At 46.0% G+C, this 20222-nt stretch overlaps 1 protein-coding gene across 2 annotated transcripts in view; it reads left to right on the top strand.

Moving 5' to 3' along the window:
• The window catches only part of LOC124794675 (alpha-1,3-mannosyl-glycoprotein 4-beta-N-acetylglucosaminyltransferase A), an 834427-nt gene that overhangs the window by 502942 nt on the left and 311263 nt on the right, over nucleotides 1-20222 (top strand). The gene's annotated exons all lie outside the window — the stretch shown is intronic.

Below are 20222 nucleotides of genomic sequence, written 5' to 3'. Positions count from 1 at the left end.
GCTGATTCGACGTTTCATCCGCTGCTCCAACATGTCGCATTTTACTGGCCAATCGAGATGGGGAGCATTCCAGAATTAGATTTTCACTCTGCAGCGGAATGAGCGCTGATACGAAGTTTGGAAGGTAGGAGACGAGGTACTGGCGGAACCGAAGCGAGGACGGGTCGTGGGTCGTGCTTGGGTAGCTCAATTGGTAGAGCTCTTGCCCATGAAAGGTAAAGGTCCCGAGTTCGTGTCTCAGTCCGGCACTCAGTTTTAATCTGCTGAGATGGGAAGTGTTCAGAAAAACGCTCTTATATTCTTCCAGCCCGATTACTATTGCTGTCTGTCGTCTATTTGCCTGTGTGGACAATGGCCTCTCGCGATGTGATAGACGCCAAATGTTCATTACATGCAGTTCTCGTCGCAGTGCCCTCTTCTCAACGAATTCGGATGGACATTCATTCACTGTCCACGACAATTCCTGTCCAGTTAAGGAGAGATTTTGATTAAAAGCCCTCACATGATTCCGGTCCTTCTGTCAGAATCTTCCTTTCAGTCTCAATTCCAACATCGCGTATCGTAGACTCTTTGAATAGTCAGCCGCTAACCGCCAACAGATCCAGTCACTTAACACACCATATGGCCATGGGCACGGCCAAACACGATTGCCCCTTTTTGCTATTTTATGTCCTTCGATTTACCCATGTTTGTATACAATGCCCTTTTGAAACATAAATGTCTCGCTGATCGCTACTGCCTTATGCTTACGTGGAGGCAGTGGGCGCGTGGTTGAACACGTGACTGAATCTCTGTGCCATTTATTTATTTATTTATTTATTTATTTATTGTTCCGTGGGACCACATTTAGGAGAAGTCTCCATGGTCATGGAACGAGTCAATACATGAAATTATAACACGATTGTAGAAACACATAAAATGAAACAAGTCGTTAGTTTAAATAAAGAAAATCAAGAATGTAACACTGGAATTTGCTTAATTTTTTATCTCTTCCAGGAGCTCCTCGACAGAATAGAAGGAGTGAGCCATGAGGAAACTCTTCAGTTTAGACTTAAAAGTGTTTGGGCTACTGCTAAGATTTTTGAGTTCTTGTGGTAGCTTATTGAAAATGGATGCAGCAGAATACTGCACTCCTTTCTGCACAAGAGTCAAGGAAGTGCATTCCACATGCAGATTTGATTTCTGCCTAGTATTAACTGAGTGAAAGCTGCTAACTCTTGGGAATAAGCTAATATTGCTAACAACAAACGACATTAAAGAAAATACATACTGTGAGGGCAATGTCAAAATTCCCAGACTATTGAATAGGGGTCGACAAGAGGTTTTCGAACTTACACCATACATAGCTCGAACAGCCCGTTTTTGAGCCAAAAATACCCTTTTTGAATCAGAAGAATTACCCCAAAAAATAATACCATATGACATAAGCGTATGAAAATATGCGAAGTATACTACTTTTCGTGTTGAAATGTCACTTATTTCAGATACTGTTCTAATGGTAAATAAAGCGGTATTTAGTTTCTGAACAAGATCCTGAACATGGGCTTTCCACAACAGCTTACTATCTATCCGTACGCCTAGGAACTTGAACTGTTCCGTCTCGCTTATAACATGCCCATTCTGTCTGATTAAAATGTCAGTTCTTGTTGAATTGTGGGTTAGAAACTGTAAAAACTGAGTCTTACTGTGATTTAGCATCAAATTATTTTCCATCTGTAAGGGCTTAACGATTCATCTGCGCGCGTGCACAAGGGTAGCTAATATTTTGTCCGGTGAATTTACTATTCGTATGTATACTCAGTTCTTAGGTATGTATTTTTTTCTGAGTAACTAATGCACGAAGTATGTACAGTTCCCAAACTACAGAAAATGACCGTAAGAATAATCAGAAACAAGTAATATGGCTTATCGTTGATATTTGTTCAGAAAATTGGAAATTTTAACTACACCATCTGAAAGCATTTACCAATCAGTTACACACGTAAAATGTAATCTTAAAAATGACTACACATTCAGCTGTGCCCACCTTTGCATACGTTCAATATCCCTTCTTAGTCCTGTTGGGTACAGGTCTATCACACTAAAACACTGTTTTATGATGGCTCGCACGAGTGTTCTGTAAGCAGTCTCGTTTGTAGACTGATAGCATTTCCGCAGTATTCTATCAGTGAACCGAAATCAATCACTTGAATTACAGGGGGTGGACAGAAATATGGAAACACCAAATACACAACACGGTACCATGTCTTGCACTTCATGTCTTGCACTTCATGTCTTGCACTTCATGTCTTGCACTTCATGTCTTGCACTTCATGTCTTGCACTTCATGTCTTGCACTTCATGTCTTGCACTTCATGTCTTGCACTTCATGTCTTGCACTTCATGTCTTGCACTTCATGTCTTGCCCTTCATGTCTTGCCCTTCATGTCTTGCCCTTCATGTCTTGCCCTTCATGTCTTGCCCTTCATGTCTTGCCCTTCATGTCTTGCCCTTCATGTCTTGCCCTTCATGTCTTGCCCTTCATGTCTTGCCCTTCATGTCTTGCCCTTCATGTCTTGCCCTTCATGTCTTGCCCTTCATGTCTTGCCCTTCATGTCTTGCCCTTCATGTCTTGCCCTTCATGTCTTGCCCTTCATGTCTTGCCCTTCATGTCTTGCCCTTCATGTCTTGCCCTTCATGTCTTGCCCTTCATGTCTTGCCCTTCATGTCTTGCCCTTCATGTCTTGCCCTTCATGTCTTGCCCTTCATGTCTTGCCCTTCATGTCTTGCCCTTCATGTCTTGCCCTTCATGTCTTGCCCTTCATGTCTTGCCCTTCATGTCTTGCCCTTCATGTCTTGCCCTTCATGTCTTGCCCTTCATGTCTTGCCCTTCATGTCTTGCCCTTCATGTCTTGCCCTTCATGTCTTGCCCTTCATGTCTTGCCCTTCATGTCTTGCCCTTCATGTCTTGCCCTTCATGTCTTGCCCTTCATGTCTTGCCCTTCATGTCTTGCCCTTCATGTCTTGCCCTTCATGTCTTGCCCTTCATGTCTTGCCCTTCATGTCTTGCCCTTCATGTCTTGCCCTTCATGTCTTGCCCTTCATGTCTTGCCCTTCATGTCTTGCCCTTCATGTCTTGCCCTTCATGTCTTGCCCTTCATGTCTTGCCCTTCATGTCTTGCCCTTCATGTCTTGCCCTTCATGTCTTGCCCTTCATGTCTTGCCCTTCATGTCTTGCCCTTCATGTCTTGCCCTTCATGTCTTGCCCTTCATGTCTTGCCCTTCATGTCTTGCCCTTCATGTCTTGCCCTTCATGTCTTGCCCTTCATGTCTTGCCCTTCATGTCTTGCCCTTCATGTCTTGCCCTTCATGTCTTGCCCTTCATGTCTTGCCCTTCATGTCTTGCCCTTCATGTCTTGCCCTTCATGTCTTGCCCTTCATGTCTTGCCCTTCATGTCTTGCCCTTCATGTCTTGCCCTTCATGTCTTGCCCTTCATGTCTTGCCCTTCATGTCTTGCCCTTCATGTCTTGCCCTTCATGTCTTGCCCTTCATGTCTTGCCCTTCATGTCTTGCCCTTCATGTCTTGCCCTTCATGTCTTGCCCTTCATGTCTTGCCCTTCATGTCTTGCCCTTCATGTCTTGCCCTTCATGTCTTGCCCTTCATGTCTTGCCCTTCATGTCTTGCCCTTCATGTCTTGCCCTTCATGTCTTGCCCTTCATGTCTTGCCCTTCATGTCTTGCCCTTCATGTCTTGCCCTTCATGTCTTGCCCTTCATGTCTTGCCCTTCATGTCTTGCCCTTCATGTCTTGCCCTTCATGTCTTGCCCTTCATGTCTTGCCCTTCATGTCTTGCCCTTCATGTCTTGCCCTTCATGTCTTGCCCTTCATGTCTTGCCCTTCATGTCTTGCCCTTCATGTCTTGCCCTTCATGTCTTGCCCTTCATGTCTTGCCCTTCATGTCTTGCCCTTCATGTCTTGCCCTTCATGTCTTGCCCTTCATGTCTTGCCCTTCATGTCTTGCCCTTCATGTCTTGCCCTTCATGTCTTGCCCTTCATGTCTTGCCCTTCATGTCTTGCCCTTCATGTCTTGCCCTTCATGTCTTGCCCTTCATGTCTTGCCCTTCATGTCTTGCCCTTCATGTCTTGCCCTTCATGTCTTGCCCTTCATGTCTTGCCCTTCATGTCTTGCCCTTCATGTCTTGCCCTTCATGTCTTGCCCTTCATGTCTTGCCCTTCATGTCTTGCCCTTCATGTCTTGCCCTTCATGTCTTGCCCTTCATGTCTTGCCCTTCATGTCTTGCCCTTCATGTCTTGCCCTTCATGTCTTGCCCTTCATGTCTTGCCCTTCATGTCTTGCCCTTCATGTCTTGCCCTTCATGTCTTGCCCTTCATGTCTTGCCCTTCATGTCTTGCCCTTCATGTCTTGCCCTTCATGTCTTGCCCTTCATGTCTTGCCCTTCATGTCTTGCCCTTCATGTCTTGCCCTTCATGTCTTGCCCTTCATGTCTTGCCCTTCATGTCTTGCCCTTCATGTCTTGCCCTTCATGTCTTGCCCTTCATGTCTTGCCCTTCATGTCTTGCCCTTCATGTCTTGCCCTTCATGTCTTGCCCTTCATGTCTTGCCCTTCATGTCTTGCCCTTCATGTCTTGCCCTTCATGTCTTGCCCTTCATGTCTTGCCCTTCATGTCTTGCCCTTCATGTCTTGCCCTTCATGTCTTGCCCTTCGGCTACAGTGCAGGAAATCCGTTGGTAAGCAAAACAGCTCCAGTCACGGGAATGTATAAATACAGGTCCTGTGTGGTTTTAAAGGAAATTTTACACCATTATTCGTGCAAAATAGTGCACGCATACTTCTCTCCAAAGTTGAGTACTCACGAAACCAGTCATGGACGATACTAGCTGAGAGAACAGGGGTCCTTTAGATTTACCATTGGGGAACAAACACTTTACCACGAGATGGTCCTGATAACCCAAAATCGCTTCATAATCGTTAGTAGTAATGCGACCTCGTAGAGTAACGAAGGGGCCCATGAAATACAATAATATGACTGAACCCCCGCCATATTCGTTTCGTCACATAAACTCAGCCAGAAGTTGGAAACACTGTGAAACAAGACTCATCCGACCAGACTACTTTCTTACACTTTCCCATAGCTCAGCTTCTCAACTTATACGCCTTGTGCGCCAAGTTTTCCTGTAACGGGCATTTGCACCGATGAGTGGTTTTGGAATTCCCAGCTCGCCCCGCAATTCCCTGCTTATGGAGCTCCCTTCGTGTTTTGTTACTGACAGGGGTCGCGAGTGCGACATTCAGCTCTGCAGTGACTTTTACAGCTGTCCTCTTACATTTTGTCTTCAGTGGCCGTCTGTCACGATAACTCGAAGCACACTTTCGTCTGCGTTGTGACGTAGCTAATGACTTTCATCTTTCCCTGTTGTTGTTGTGGTCTTAAGTCCTGAGACTGGTTTGATGCAGCTCTCCATGCTACCCTATCCTGTGCAAGTTTCTTCATCTCCTAGTACCTACTGCAACCTACATCCTTCTGAATCTGCTTAGTGTATTCACCTCTTGGTCTCCCTCTACTATTTTTACCCTCCACGCTGCCCTCCAATGCTAAATTTGTGATCCTTCGCTGCCTCAGAACATGTCCTACCAACCGGTCCCTTCTTCTCGTCAAGTTGTGCCACAAACTCCTCCCCAATTCTATTCAATAACTCCTCATTAGTTATTTGGTCTACCCATCTAACCTTTAGCATTCTTCTGTAGCACCACATTTCGAAAGCTTCTATTCTCTTCCTGCCCAAACTATTTATCGTCCATGTTTCACTTCCATACACTCCCCCCCCCCCCCCTGCGGGTCCGGGGGTTAGAATAGGCCAGAGGTATTCCTGCCTGTCGTAAGAGGCGACTAAAAGGAGTCCCTCCCCCTCAAGGGGGCAGTTAGCGCCTGCGTCCGGAGACGGACGGTTCCACGACCTCTATTTGCGGTCATTTTGCTTTTTCACTTCTCGTTTCTTCCTTCCTTTGGTTGGTTCCTTTCTTTGCTCTTCTCCACCTCACTGTCTTCCGTACTCTTTCCCTTGTCTTCACTCATTGCCTTCTTCTCCTTGCCTTCTCATTGCCTTCTTCCCCTTGCCTTCTCTGGTCTCCGCCTCGGCGTTTGAGACAGTCTGTACTCTCTCTCCCTCTCTTTCTTCTTTTTCCTCTTCTTCCTTCCACCCTGTGCGCGGCTGAAGGCCGACCCACATGTTCGCACGCGTAGCCGATGACGGGGGTAACGCGTAATTCCCCGCCCTGGGTAGACATGTAAGGCACGCACGTACCCCCTGGTAAAGGCCAGGCCCAGGGAGGGGTGATTGCCTGAGCTGATACCTTCTGACCATGCCGATTGGTCCCTCCGTCTGTTTCTCGGGAGGTGTGACCTGAGGTGTAAACATTCACCTAAGGCGGGAGTGCCCTCTGAGAGGGTCCCCACAAGGAAGGAGCGCGCCATCGGAGACGCTGGCAATCATGGGGGATTCCTCCGCAATGGATTTCACTCCATCTCTCTCGACTTCTGCCCAAAAACGGAAACATGACCAGCCACCAGTGACAAAAGTACTACCGCCTGCCCCACAGTTCCTCGTCGTTTCTCGATCTGAGGACGGAAAGGATTTTTCCTCTGTAAACCCTTTCGTTATCCAGAAGGGCGTAGATGCCATAGCCGGATCTGTCAAATCTTGTACCAGGTTGCGTAACGGTACCTTATTACTAGAAACTGAGAGCGCCTTTCAGGCACAAAAACTGCTTCGGGCCACACTCCTGTACATGTTCCCTGTCAGGGTGGAGGCTCACCGAACTTTGAATTCGTCTCGTGGTGTAGTCTATACTAGATCCCTCGACGGATTGTCTGACGAGGAGATTCAATCTTTCCTCGCTGAGCAAGGCGTGACGGCTGTCCATAGGGTCATGAAAAAGGTCAACAATGACCTTGTACCGACCTGGACACTTTTCTTGACCTTTGATAGTGTTAAGCTGCCATCGCGCATCAAGGCGGGCTACGAGGTTATTTCTGTTCGCCCATGTATCCCGACACCTACGCGGTGCTACCAGTGTCAGCGTGTCAATCACACTCGACAGTCTTGTTCCAATGTGGCTAAATGTGTCACTTGCGGCAGGGATGCCCATGAGGGTGATTGTCCACCTCCGTCTCCTCATTGTGTGAACTGTCAGGGTGACCATGCCGCATCCTCCCGCGACTGTCCTGTCTATAAGGAAGAATGCTGTATCCAAGAAATTCGGGTCAAAGAGAAAGTGTCCACCTCGGCTGCTCGCAAGCTATTGGCTAGTAGGAAGCCCACGCTGCTCCCAGCGGGGAAATACAGTACTGTCCTCGCCTCTCCTCGGACTACCAGGGAGGTGGCAACCCAGACATGCGATCTGACCTTCAGCACCACGGTCGTCCGTTGGGCCAGTGCTAAGATCGCGCGGTCGACGTCTCCTCTTCCTCCCATCACCCCCACAGACACCAGCCCCTTCATCAGCTTCTGCTAAGACGAAGACCCAGAAGTCAGATGCACGGGCCTTCAAGAAGGAACCGTCCCGTGCAGACTCCCTACGTACCTCGACCTCCCAGCCTTCGACCGGTACTTCCACTACACGACCTTCCAAGAAGGCTCATAGGAAGCACAGTTCTCCTTCTCCGCCACGGCGCATTTCTTCTCCTGCGCCACCCAGAGGTTGCCGCCCCAGGCCGTCATCAGTTTCGCCTGGCCGCACCGCTGGTAGCCGAACATCTGGCCGTTCACCGGCGGAGGAAGCTCCCCCTCCCGGCCATCTTACCAAGATGGCCGATGAACCTATAGACCCAATGGACGATGACTGTCCGCCTACTGATAGCGGCGGCAGTGCTCGCTCGAAGCCAGGCCCTCAGCGGCCTTCGAGGTGACCCCTTCTTTCATCTTCCTTTTCTTCTTACGATGGCACTTATTCACTGGAATATTCGCAGCATTCGCTCCAACCGAGAGGACTTGAAGTTGCTGCTCCGCTTGCATCGTCCGCTCGTCGTAGCCCTCCAGGAAATTAAGCTACGCCCATGCGATCAAATTGCCTTGGCACACTACACCTCTGTGCATTTTGACCTACCCCCTGTGGTAGGTATTCTGGCTCATGGAGGGGTTATGTTGCTGGTCCGGGATATTTACTACGATTCCATCACATTGCACACCGGCCTGCAGGCAGTTGCCATCCGCGTTACTCTCCCCACTTTTACATTTTCCATTTGTACCGTCTACACTCCATCGTCATCTGCGGTTACCAGGGCAGACATGATGCAGCTTATTGCTCAGCTACCTGCCCCATTTTTGTTAACTGGAGACTTCAATGCCCACCATCCCCTTTGGGGCTCTCCAGCATCCTGCCCGAGGGGCTCCCTGTTAGCAGACCTTTTCAACCAGCTCAATCTTGTCTGCCTCAATACTGGCGCCCCTACTTTTCTTTCGGACACATCTCACACCTATTCCCATTTAGACCTCTCTATATGTACTACCCAACTTGCATGCCGGTTTGAGTGGTATGCACTTTCTGATACATATTCGAGCGACCACTTCCCGTGTGTTATCCATCTCCTGCAGCATACCCCCTCCCCGTGCTCATCTAGTTGGAACATCTCCAAAGCAGACTGGGGGCTCTTCTCTTCCAGGGCGACCTTTCAGGATCAAACCTTCACAAGCTGTGATCGTCAGGTCGCACACCTCACGGAAGTCATTCTCACTGCTGCTGAATATTCCATCCCACCCTATTTCTTCTCCACGTCGCGTACCGGTCCCCTGGTGGACCGCAGCATGTAGAGACGCTTTACGTGCTCATCGACGTGCTTTACGCACCTTTAAACGCCACCCTACAGTGGTGAATTGTATCAATTATAAACAATTACGTGCACAGTGTCGTCGTATTATTAAAGAAAGCAAGAAAGCCAGCTGGGCTGCTTCCACAAGCACCTTCAACAGTTTTACTCCTTCTGTTGTCTGGGGTAGCCTGCGCCGGCTATCTGGCACTAAGGTCCACTCACCAGTTTCTGGCTTGATGGTCGCGAATGAAGTCCTTGTGGCCCCGGAGGATGTCTCCAATGTCTTCGGCCGCTTTTTCGCAGAGGTTTCGAGCTCCGCTCATTACCACCCTGGCTTCCTCCCCCGCAAACAGGCAGAGGGGGGTAGGACACCTAACTTCCGCTCCTCGAATCGTGAAAGTTATAATGCCCCATTCACCATGCGGGAACTCGAAAACGCACTTGCCCGGTCACGGTCCTCCGCTCCAGGGCCTGATTCTATTCATATTCGGATGCTGAAGAACCTTTCTCCTGCGGGTAAAGGTTTTCTTCTTCGTACTTACAATCGCATCTGGACTGAGGGACATGTTCCCGCATGCTGGCGCGAGTCTATTGCTGTCCCGATTCCTAAACCGGGGAAGGACAAGCACTTGCCTTCCAGTTATCGACCTATCTCGCTTACCAGCTGTGTCTGTAAAGTGATGGAGCGAATGGTTAACTCTCGTTTGGTTTGGCTGCTCGAGTCTCGACGCCTACTTACCAATGTACAATGTGGATTTCGTAGGCGCCGCTCTGCTGTTGACCATCTGGTTACCTTGTCGACCTTCATTATGAATAACTCCTTGCGGAAGCGTCCGACCGCGGCTGTGTTCTTTGATTTGGAGAAGGCTTACGACACCTGTTGGAGGGCGGGCATTCTCCGCACCATGCATACATGGGGCTTTCGCGGTCGCCTCCCTCTTTTTATTCGTTCCTTTTTAATGGATCGACAGTTCAGGGTACGTGTGGGTTCTGTCCTGTCAGACACCTTTCGCCAGGAGAATGGGGTGCCATAGGGCTCAGTTTTGAGCGTCGCTCTCTTCGCCATAGCGATCAATCCAATAATGGATTGCCTCCCAGCTGATGTATCAGGCTCCCTTTTCGTGGACGATTTTACCATCTATTGCAGCGTGCAGCGTACATGTTTCCTGGAGCGCTGTCTTCAGCGTTCTCTTGACCGTCTTTACTCCTGGAGTGTCGCCAATGGCTTCCGTTTTTCTGCCGAGAAGACGGTCTGTATTAACTTCTGGCGCTACAAAGAGTTTCTCCCACCGTCCTTACGACTCGGTCCCGTTGCTCTCCCATTCGTGGAGACAACAAAATTTTTAGGTCTTACATTTGACAGGAAACTTAGCTGGTCTTCACATGTCATATTTGGCTGCCCGTTGTACCCGTTCTTTAAATGTCCTCCGTGTTCTCAGTGGTATGTCGTGGGGAGCAGATCGAACCGTCCTACCTCGTCCATATCGGTCGATCGTCCGCTCCAAGCTGGATTATGGGAGCTTCGTATACTCCTCTGCACGGCCATCCATCTTACGCCGCCTCAACTCCATACAACATCGGGGTTCACGACTTGCGATCGGAGCGTTTTATACTAGTCCCGTAGAGTCTTCATGCTGACGCTGGCGATTTGCCACTTACCTACCGGCGCGATATACTGCTTTGTCGGTATGCCTGTCGGCTACTGTCAATGCCCGACCACCCGTCTTATCGTTCCTTTTTTGACGACTCTCTCGACCGTCAACACGGGTTGTATGTCTCTGCCCTGCTACCCCCTGGAGTTCGCTTTCGTCGCCTCCTTCAACACCTTAATTTTTCACTGCCTGCAACCTTTCGAGTGGGCGAGAGCCACACGCCACCTTGGCTCCAGGCTCAGGTTCGCGTTCACCTTGACCTCAGCTCGCTCCCAACAGAGGTTACCCCCGGTTCGGTCTACCACTCCCGTTTTGTCGAACTTCGTTCGAAGTTCATTTATATGACCTTCATTTATACAGATGGCTCAAAGACCAATGACGGGGTCGGGTGTTCCTTTATTGTCTGGGCACAAAGTTTCAAATACCGGCTCCATGGCCATTGTTCGGTCTTCACAGCTGAGCTCTTTGCCCTCGATCAGGCTGTTCTCTACATCTGCCGCCACCGAAATTCTGCTTATGTCATCTTCTCCGATTCCCTGAGCGCCATCCAGAGCCTCAGTGATCCGTATCCGGTTCACCCTTTCGTGCGCCGAATCCAACGCTCTCTTCAGCAGCTGGTGGACGTCGGTTCTCCGGTTAGCTTTATGTGGGTTCCTGGCCATGTAGGTATCCCTGGGAACGAAGCTGCAGATGCCGCGGCCAAGGCTGCGGTCCTCCAGCCTCGGACAGCTTCTTGTTGTGTCCCTTCGTCGGATTGTAGCAGGGTCATTTGTCGGCGCATTTTATCGCTGTGGCATGCCGATTGGGCTGCACTTACGGACAACAAGCTTCGGACCTTGAAACCGCTTCCCGCGGCTTGGACGTCCTCCTCCCGCCCTTCTCGGCGGGAGGAGGACGTTTTGGCCCGGTTACGCATTGGACACTGCCGATTCAGCCATCGCCATCTGCTGACGGCTGCGCCGGCGCCGTTCTGCCCATGAGGGCAATTGCTGACGGTCCGCCACATTTTAACGTCCTGTCCGGATTTTAACACACTGCGTCTTGATCTTGGCCTGCCATGTACTCTAGATGCCATTTTAGCGGATGACCCACGAGCAGCTGCTCGCATTCTTCGTTTTATCAATTTGACAAACCTCTCTAAGGACATTTGATTATGCTGTTTTCTTTTATTAATCCTATGCCTGTCAGTCTGTCTTTTATCGTGTTTTCCCTTTTAGTTGTTGTTTTAAACTTGTGCCTCGCGGTGCATTCTTAACGTAGTCTGGGCGCTAATGACCATTGAAGTTGTGCGCCCTAAAACCACAAAAAAAAGAAAAAAACTTCCATACATGGCTACACTCCATACAAATACTTTCAGAAACGACCTCCTGACACTTGAATCTATACTCGATGTTAACAAATTTCTCTTCTTCAGAAACGCTTTCCTTGCCATTGCCAGTCTACATTTTATATCTTCTCTACTTCGACCATCATCAGTTATTTTGCTCCCCAAATAGCAAAACTCCTTTACTACTTTAAGTGTCTCATTTCCTAATCTAATTCCCTCAGCATCACCGGACTTAATTCGACTACATTCCATTATCTTCGTTTTGCTTTTGTTGATATTCATCTTCTATCCTCCTTTCAAGACATTGTCCATTCCTTTCGACTGCTCTTCAAAGTCCTTTGCTGTCTCTGACAGAATTACAATATCATCGGCGAACCTCAGTTATTTCTTCTCCCTGGATTTTAATACCTACTCCAAATTTTTCTTTTGTTTCCTTTACTGCTTGCTCAATATACAGATTGAATAACATCGGGGAGAGGCTACAACCCTGTCTCACTCCCTTCCCAACCACTGCTTCCCTTTCATGCCCCTCGACTCTTATAACTGCCATCTGGTTTCTGTACAAATTGTAAATAGCCTTTGGCTCCTTGTATTTTACCCCAGCCACCTTCAGAATTTGAAAGAGTATTCCAGTCAACATTGTCAAAAGCTTTCTCTAAATCTACAAATGCTAGAAACGTAGGTTTGCCTTTTTTTAATCTAGCTTCTAAGATAATTCGTAGGGTCAGTATTGTCTCATGTGTTCCAATATTTCTACGGAATCCAAATTGATCTTCTCTGAGGTCGGCTTCTACCAGTTTTTCCATTCTTCTGTAAAGAATTCGTGTTAGTATTTTGCAGCCGTAACTTTTTACACTCATAGTTCGGTAATTTTCACATCTGTCAACACCTGCTTTCTTTGGGATTGGAATAATTATATTCTTGACATCTGAGGGTATTTCACCTGTCTCATACATCTTGCTCACCAGATGGTAGAGTTTTGTCAGGACTGGCTCTCCCAAGGCCGTCAGTAATTCTAATGGAATGTTGTCTCCTCATGGGGCCTTGTTTCGACTTAATCTTTCACTGCTCTGTCAAGCTCTTCACGCAGTATCATATCTCCCATTCCATCTTCATCTACATGCTCTTCCATTTCCATAATATTGCCCTCAAGTACCTCGCCCTTGTATAGACCCTCTATAAACTCCTTCCACCTTTCTGCTTTCCCTTGTCTGCTTAGAACTGGGTTTCCATCTGAGCTCTTAATATTCATACAAGTTGTTCTCTTACCTCCAAAGGTCTCTTTAATTTTCCTGTAGGCAGTATCTATCTTACCCCTAGTGAGACAAGCCTCTACATCCTTACATTTGTCCTCTAGCCATCCCTGCTTAGCTATTTTGCACTTCCTGTCGATCTCATTTTTGAGACGTTTGTATTCCTCTTTGCCTGCTTCATTGACTGCATTTTTATATTTTCTCCTTTCATCAATTCAATATTTCTTCTGTTACCCAAGGATTTCTACTAGCCCTCGTCTTTTTACTACTTGATCCTTTGCTACCTTCACTACTTCGTCCCTCAAAGCTACCCATTCTTCTTCTACTGTATTTCTTTCCCCCATTGCTGTCAATTGTTCCCTTACGCTCTCCCTGAAACTATGTACAACCTCTGGTTCTTTCAGTTTATCCAGGTCCCATCTCCTTAAATTCCCACCTTCTTGCAGTTTCTTCAGTTTTAATCTACAGTTCATAACCAATAGATTGTGGTCAGTCCACATCTGCCCCTGGAAATGTCTTACAATTTAAAACCTGGTTCCTAAATCTGTCTTACCATTATATAATCTGAAACCTGTCAGTATATCCAGGCCTCTTCCATGTGTACAACCTTCTTTCATGATTCTTGAACCAAGTGTTAGCTATGATTAAGTTATGCTCTGTGCAAAATTCCATCAGGCGGCTTCCTCTTTCATTTCTTACCCCCAATCCATATTCACCTACTATGTTTCCTTCTCTCCCTTTTCCTACACTCGAATTCCAGTCACCCATGACTATTAAATTTTCATCTCCCTTCACTATCTGATAATTTCTTTTATCTCATCATAAATTTCGTCAATTTCTTCATCTGCAGAGCTAGTAGGCATATAAACTTGTACTACTGTGGTAGGCGTGGGCTTCGTATCTATCTTGGCCAAAATAATGCGCTCGCTATGCTTTTCATAGTAGCTTGCCCGCACGCCTATTTTTTATTCATTATTAATCCTACTCCTGCATTACCTCTATTCGATTTTGTATTTATAACCCTGTATTCACCCGACCAAAAGTCTTGTTCCTCATGCCAGCGAACTTCACTAATTCCAACAACATCCAACTTTAACCTATCCATTTCTCTTTTTAAATTTTCTAACCTGCCTGCCCGATTAAGGGATCTGACATTCCACGCTCCGATCTGCAGAACGCCAGTTTTCTTTCTCTTGATAACGACGTCCCCCTGAGTAGTCCCCACCCAGAGATCCGAATGGGGGACAATTTTACCTCCGGAATATTTTACCCAAGAGGACGCCATCATTAAACCATACAGTAAAGCTGCATGCCTTCGGGAAAAATTACGGCTGTAGTTTCCCCTTGCTTTCTGCCGTTCGCAGTACCAGCACAGCAAGGCAGTTTTGGTTAGTTTTACAAGGCCAGATCAATCAATCATCCAGACTGTTGCCCCTGCAACTACTGAAAAGGCTGCTGCCCCTCTTCAGGAACCACGCGTTTGTCTGGCTTCTCAACTGATACCCCTCCGTTGTGGTTGCACCTACGGTACGGCCATCTGTATCGCTGAGGCACGCAAGCCTCCCCACCAACGGCAAGGTCCATGGTTCATGGGGGCGGTATAAACCTTTGATATGGTCTCTTGAAATACCAAATACTTCAGCTACCTTGGTTACAGAAGCGCCCACGTAACGAGCACCAGCAATCAATTTACTCCAGTTAGAATATAATTAGCTCCGACTTCATGTATCTACAACTACAGAGAATTGTTTTGACCACGACTGACACTGGCAACGTAATGAAGACATTCCGCAGGTGCCGTTTGTGGTCAAATGCAACAGCGCAACTTGAAGAGTGCAGTGGTTATTACAGTGGATTCGCATTCTGGAGGACGCCAGTTTAAACTCGCGTCCGCCCATCCAGATTAAGGTTTTCCGTGATTTTTCTAAATCGCTCCAGACAAATGCTGGGATGGTTCTGCTGAAAGGGCACGGCCGATTTCCTTCCACATCCTTAACACAGTCCGAGCGTGTCCTCGGTCTCTAACGGCCTCGATATCGACGGGACGTTGAATCTATTTTCTCTCCCTGCAACCTGAAGGTGTGTGTAACATCTGCATTTATGTTAAAGCATGCATTTATCCCTGCTTTCATATTTTTGTCCAAACTGTATACCTACAACTCAGCCTATCTGATTGTCACCAAAAATTGGACCATTACAGAGTACTGGGAGTAGCTCACAGTTGGTTTACCACTTTGGCGACAGACAGAAAAAGGTCATTATTAACGATGTTGACAATGGCTGTGATGTGGGGTCTGAGTGGGGTACGGTCAAGTGGGGGGGGGGGGGGTGCCCCAGGGATCAGTCTTGGGGCCACTCCTGTTCCTTATTTACATAAATGATGTGCCCTCTAGTATTAAGAGTAACTCTAAAATATTTCTGTTTGCTGATGACACTAGCTTGATAGTAAAGGATGTTGTGTGCAATATTGGCTCGGTTTCATATTGTGCACTTCATGACCCAAGTTCATGGCTTGTAGAAGATAATGTAATGCTAAATCACAGTAAGACTCATTTCTTACAGTTTCTGACACACAATTCAACTAAACCTGACGTTTTAATTTCACGGAATGGGCATATTAGTGAAACTGAACAGTTAAAATTCCTAGGTGTTCAGATTGATAGTAAACTGTCGTGGAAAGCCCACGTTCAGGATCTTGTTCAGACTTGTTGCAGTTTTTATTATGCGAACGGTATCTGAAGTAAGTGATCGTTCGATACGAAAATTAGTCTACTTCGCTTACTTCCATTAGCTTATGTCGTATGGTATTATATTTTGGGGTAACTCTTCCCCTTCAAAGGGATATTTTTGACTCAGAATCGGGCGGTTCGGGCAATAAGTGGTGTAAGTTCACGAACCTCTTGTCGACCCCTTTTCAGTAGTCTGGGTATTTTGACATTCCTCTCTATCTCTCTCTTATATATAATTTTCCTTACTGTCATTTCTTGTTAAAAATACTAGCTTATTCCAAAGAATAAGCAGCTTTCACTCAGTTAATACTCACCAGAAATCAAATCTGCATTTGGATCGGACTTCCTTAACTCTTGTGCAAATAGATGTGCACTATACTGATCCAGCCATTTTCAATAAGCTACCACTCGAATTCAAAAATCTTATCAGTAATCTACGAGTTTTAAAATCGAAACTGAAGTGTTTCCTCGTGGGTCACACCTTCCATTTTGTCGAAGAGTTCCTTGGAAAAACTGATTCTTGTTGTATTGTTGATTGCGTTTACTTAAACTTACGGATTGACTTTTTCGGGTTCATAAATATTTTTTATTTGTTATTACTTTTATGTTGTAATTTTATGTACTGACACGTTCCATGACACTGAAGATTTGCTCTTCAATTTGGTGCTACGGAATTTGACGTGTAAATAAATAAATAAATAAATAAATAAATAAATAAAAAGTTACATCGGGTGCTTGAATGAGTTAGCTCCAGTTGTAACTCATCGATATTGCAGAGATGAGGTACACTTTTGAGTTATGGGAAGTCAAAATCGTACATTTCACAACATTTAAACCGAATTACCGGTTTTCGCGTCACTTGTCAATTTTATCAGGGTTTGACTGACTTTTTCCAAATAGTAATCCATTATAGATAGATAGCTAGTACCATCTGCGAAAAGTCTCAGGTCACTATCGTCTGCCAGGTCGTCGTTATGCGGCATGAACAGCAAGGATCGCAAGAGACTTCCACGGAACACAACTGAAGTTACTACTATATCTGTCGACGACTCTCCAAAATGACATGCGTATTTTCCCTATCAAGAAATACTCAATCTGTACAAATTTTGTTTGATGTCCCCATGTAATCGTACTTCAGTAAGAAAGCGGTGGTGCGGTTAGCATTTCTCGAACGTTCTTCGAATGTCAAGTTATACAGCGTCCACGGTCTGCCGAGATGGCTTTCAGGATCTTAAACAGAAGGTGAATGCTGAACTATATTTCAAAGGGGCGCAAACGCCAAATGCCAATACAAAATTGGGTGATGAAATGCTTTCCCTTTACGGGTACAATATCCCAAAATAAAACACTGAGGTGGAGCAGAAGTTCCCATTATGACGAAAAGAGCGTGGACGTTCCGTCAAGAAGTGTCCGCCTACCCCCCAACGACGTCCGCCCCGGTAGCTGAGTGGTCAGCGTGACACTGTCAATCCTAAGGGCTCGGGTTCGATTCCCGGCTGGGTCGAAGATTTTCTTCGCTCAGTGACTGGGTGTTGTGTTGTCCTAATCATCATCATTTCATCCCCATCGACACGCAGGTCGCGGAAGTGGCGTCAAACCGAAAGACTTGCACCAGGCGAACGGTCTACCCGACGGGAGGCCCTAGCCACACGACATTTCCATTACCTCCCAACGACGAGCCGGTATCCGCCGGGGTCCCGATACTGGAATACCGCCACACTTCTGTCCAGGCTACAGTATAACACTGGTCAACAGAAGTGTTCTCAGTAATGTGCGGGAAATGTCTGACCACCACTGGATGACACCATCGGAAAACTATGTGGCGGTTTCACTGAAGAATGGCCCGTCTGGAAAACTCAGAATACGCTCAAAATAAACTCGCAATAGGGGCTGCAAGGTTAACAGATAGTTTGCAGAAATTATCGCCTATCATCAGCCCTTTGTGCAGTTAAACGAACTACAGAGCACTTGCAAAAACATAGACGATCCTGCAAGATGTGCCATTGATGAGCTAATGTCCGCTAGTTCCGAGGCGTTAGTGATTGACAAATATTGGGGTAAAGCTGCTTAGATTGTCATTTTATCTTCATTTATTCTGCGTAAATATTCCTTTTTATGTATTCCTCAAATTAAAATTAGTGTTGGTATTTTACTGTTACTGGAGAGTTCAAAACTGTAGTAACGTAGACTGTGTCCCACAAGAAATACTGGTGTCTTTAAATTTAAAGTCATCAGTTAGTTTATAAGTCCTATTACACATTCTGGATGGTTTTTAAATGAATAAATAAAACCTCAGATTTCTTCCGCAATTAAAGGAATAAATTTCCGAAAATGTACGTTTGGAGCACAGCACAGCATTGTATGGTAGTGAAATACGCACTATGGGAAAGCCGGAGCAGAAGACAATCGAAGAATTTGAAATATGGTGCCACCGAAGAATGTTGAAAATTAGATGGACTGATGAAGTAAGGAATGAAGAGTTTCTGCGCAGAGGAAAGGAATATGTGGAAAACAATGCAAGAAGGGGACAGGATGGTAGGATATCCGTTAAGGCATCAGGGAATGACTTCGATGGTACTATAGGTAACTGTAGAGGGCAAAAATTGTAGAGGAAGACATTGGAATACACCCGGCAAATAATTGACGACGTAAGTTGCAAGCACTACTGAGGTGAAGAGGTTGGCACAGGAGAGGAATTCGTGGGGGGCCGCATCAAACCAGACAGAAGACTGATGATTCAAAAATAAAGAAATAAATAAAACCTCCGAGCGAGCAAGATCATTTTCCGGTGGATGGGTCGAATGAATCCACCTGGCGGGTACCGCGCTTGCGCATCCGAAAAAAGACGTTAAAAGCGATCGCCAACAAAAATAATGCAGTCTGCGTCCCTGCCGCGCACTAGTTTTTGAGTGAATAATCACCATGGATAATTTGAATCGTTATGGCTGAGGTAGGGCAAATAAAATAGAGCAAATAAATTATATTGCTTGTTAAAGATAGGACGCAAAATTACGATCAACTTTTCTAATCTTTTAATGATTTAGGTAAAATGAATCCAAAAAATAAAAGCCCTGTGATATAAGGTATTTTCGGTGCTTTATTTTAGTCAAAAAGTATAGAGAACTGCCTGAGGTAATGTAGAATACATTATAATACGTACGACTGGCAACCCTACTCAGAGACAAAGCAGTAGAAACAATAAAAAAATTCGGCTTCAGCACAGCACGAAAAAAGATAGCACAGCAACAGACATAATTGTGGTGGCTAGCTCGGGTCGAGTTCATTTTCCTATTTTCTTTTTTTGTGCGAGTGGTGGCTGGCGGAGTAGGGAGGGGGGGGGGAGAAGAGGGGTGAGATTGTGTTCCTGGCAGATTATAGGTGCTGCCCATAATCCATACAAATTCAAGGAAATATGCTGCAAAATTAAATTGTTTCTAGTAAACGTCAGTGGCGAAAACAAGATGGTAATAGTCAGATCACGTTGGGGACAGGGAAACTGGAACTTCCCTGGTAACGGTATGTTGGAAACGCACCTTGTGAAGTAGAACCATAAAACCCAGCCAATCAGCGAAAGGAGAACGGAAGTGCATGTATGTAAACTGACTTGCACCACAGTAATATATGTTACGCTAAAGACCACAGTTTCTAATTACTTGAACCGAAGGCAATGGTGGTTTCAGCTGAACACTCAAAGCTAGGCATTTTTAAGTTCCTAAATATGGCTGGTTACGCTACACGGAATTTTCCGTGATATTTACTGGCTAGAGTTTGGTTATTAAATCAAATACGCTAGAAGTATCGCATTGCCATTAATTTGGTAAGGCAACCTGTACTTCAGAATTAGCACTGCAGTAAGGTAGTCGATATGTGGTACTTTAAGGATTAACGTTCTTAATCATGAAAACCACAGGTTACACGTTTCAATTTTTCATAATGTTGAGCGTAACTTATGATGCTCTATACTTACGGCAGACAGGCAGGACTTTAGAAATAAAGTAGAAAGAACACAAAGAGCATGGAAACAGGGTACCAACAATTCAAAATTTGCAGAACCCCTTCGGCAAGAAAACCAACCGACCAAGATAGATGAGGGCATGAAAATAGCCACATCAGTAACAAGAAACATCTCCTAAACCTCCAAGAGAACATCCAAATTCGAAAGGCAGCATAGAGAAGAAATACATCGTAAATGAGCAGACAAACATCAGCAACCAGACGCTGCTTAAACTAATAAAAAAATTTAAACACCCCTCTTCCGCCTAGACACCGTATAATGACAAACTAGGCGATATCCCCATCCTGGGTCAACCACCACTGTCTCGTAGTAAAGTAATAATTTACACACACACACACACACACACACACACACACACACACACACACCAATAGCAGATGCTCCCACCGCTACAAAAAAAGACGAACGTATCAAGCAATAGCAAAACACACAAAATG

The sequence above is a fragment of the Schistocerca piceifrons genome, chromosome 4 (assembly GCF_021461385.2).
Source record: "Schistocerca piceifrons isolate TAMUIC-IGC-003096 chromosome 4, iqSchPice1.1, whole genome shotgun sequence".
NCBI lineage: Eukaryota > Metazoa > Arthropoda > Insecta > Orthoptera > Acrididae > Schistocerca > Schistocerca piceifrons.
Note: the sequence above shows the minus strand (reverse complement) of the source record. Positions and strands in the feature narration are given on the sequence as shown.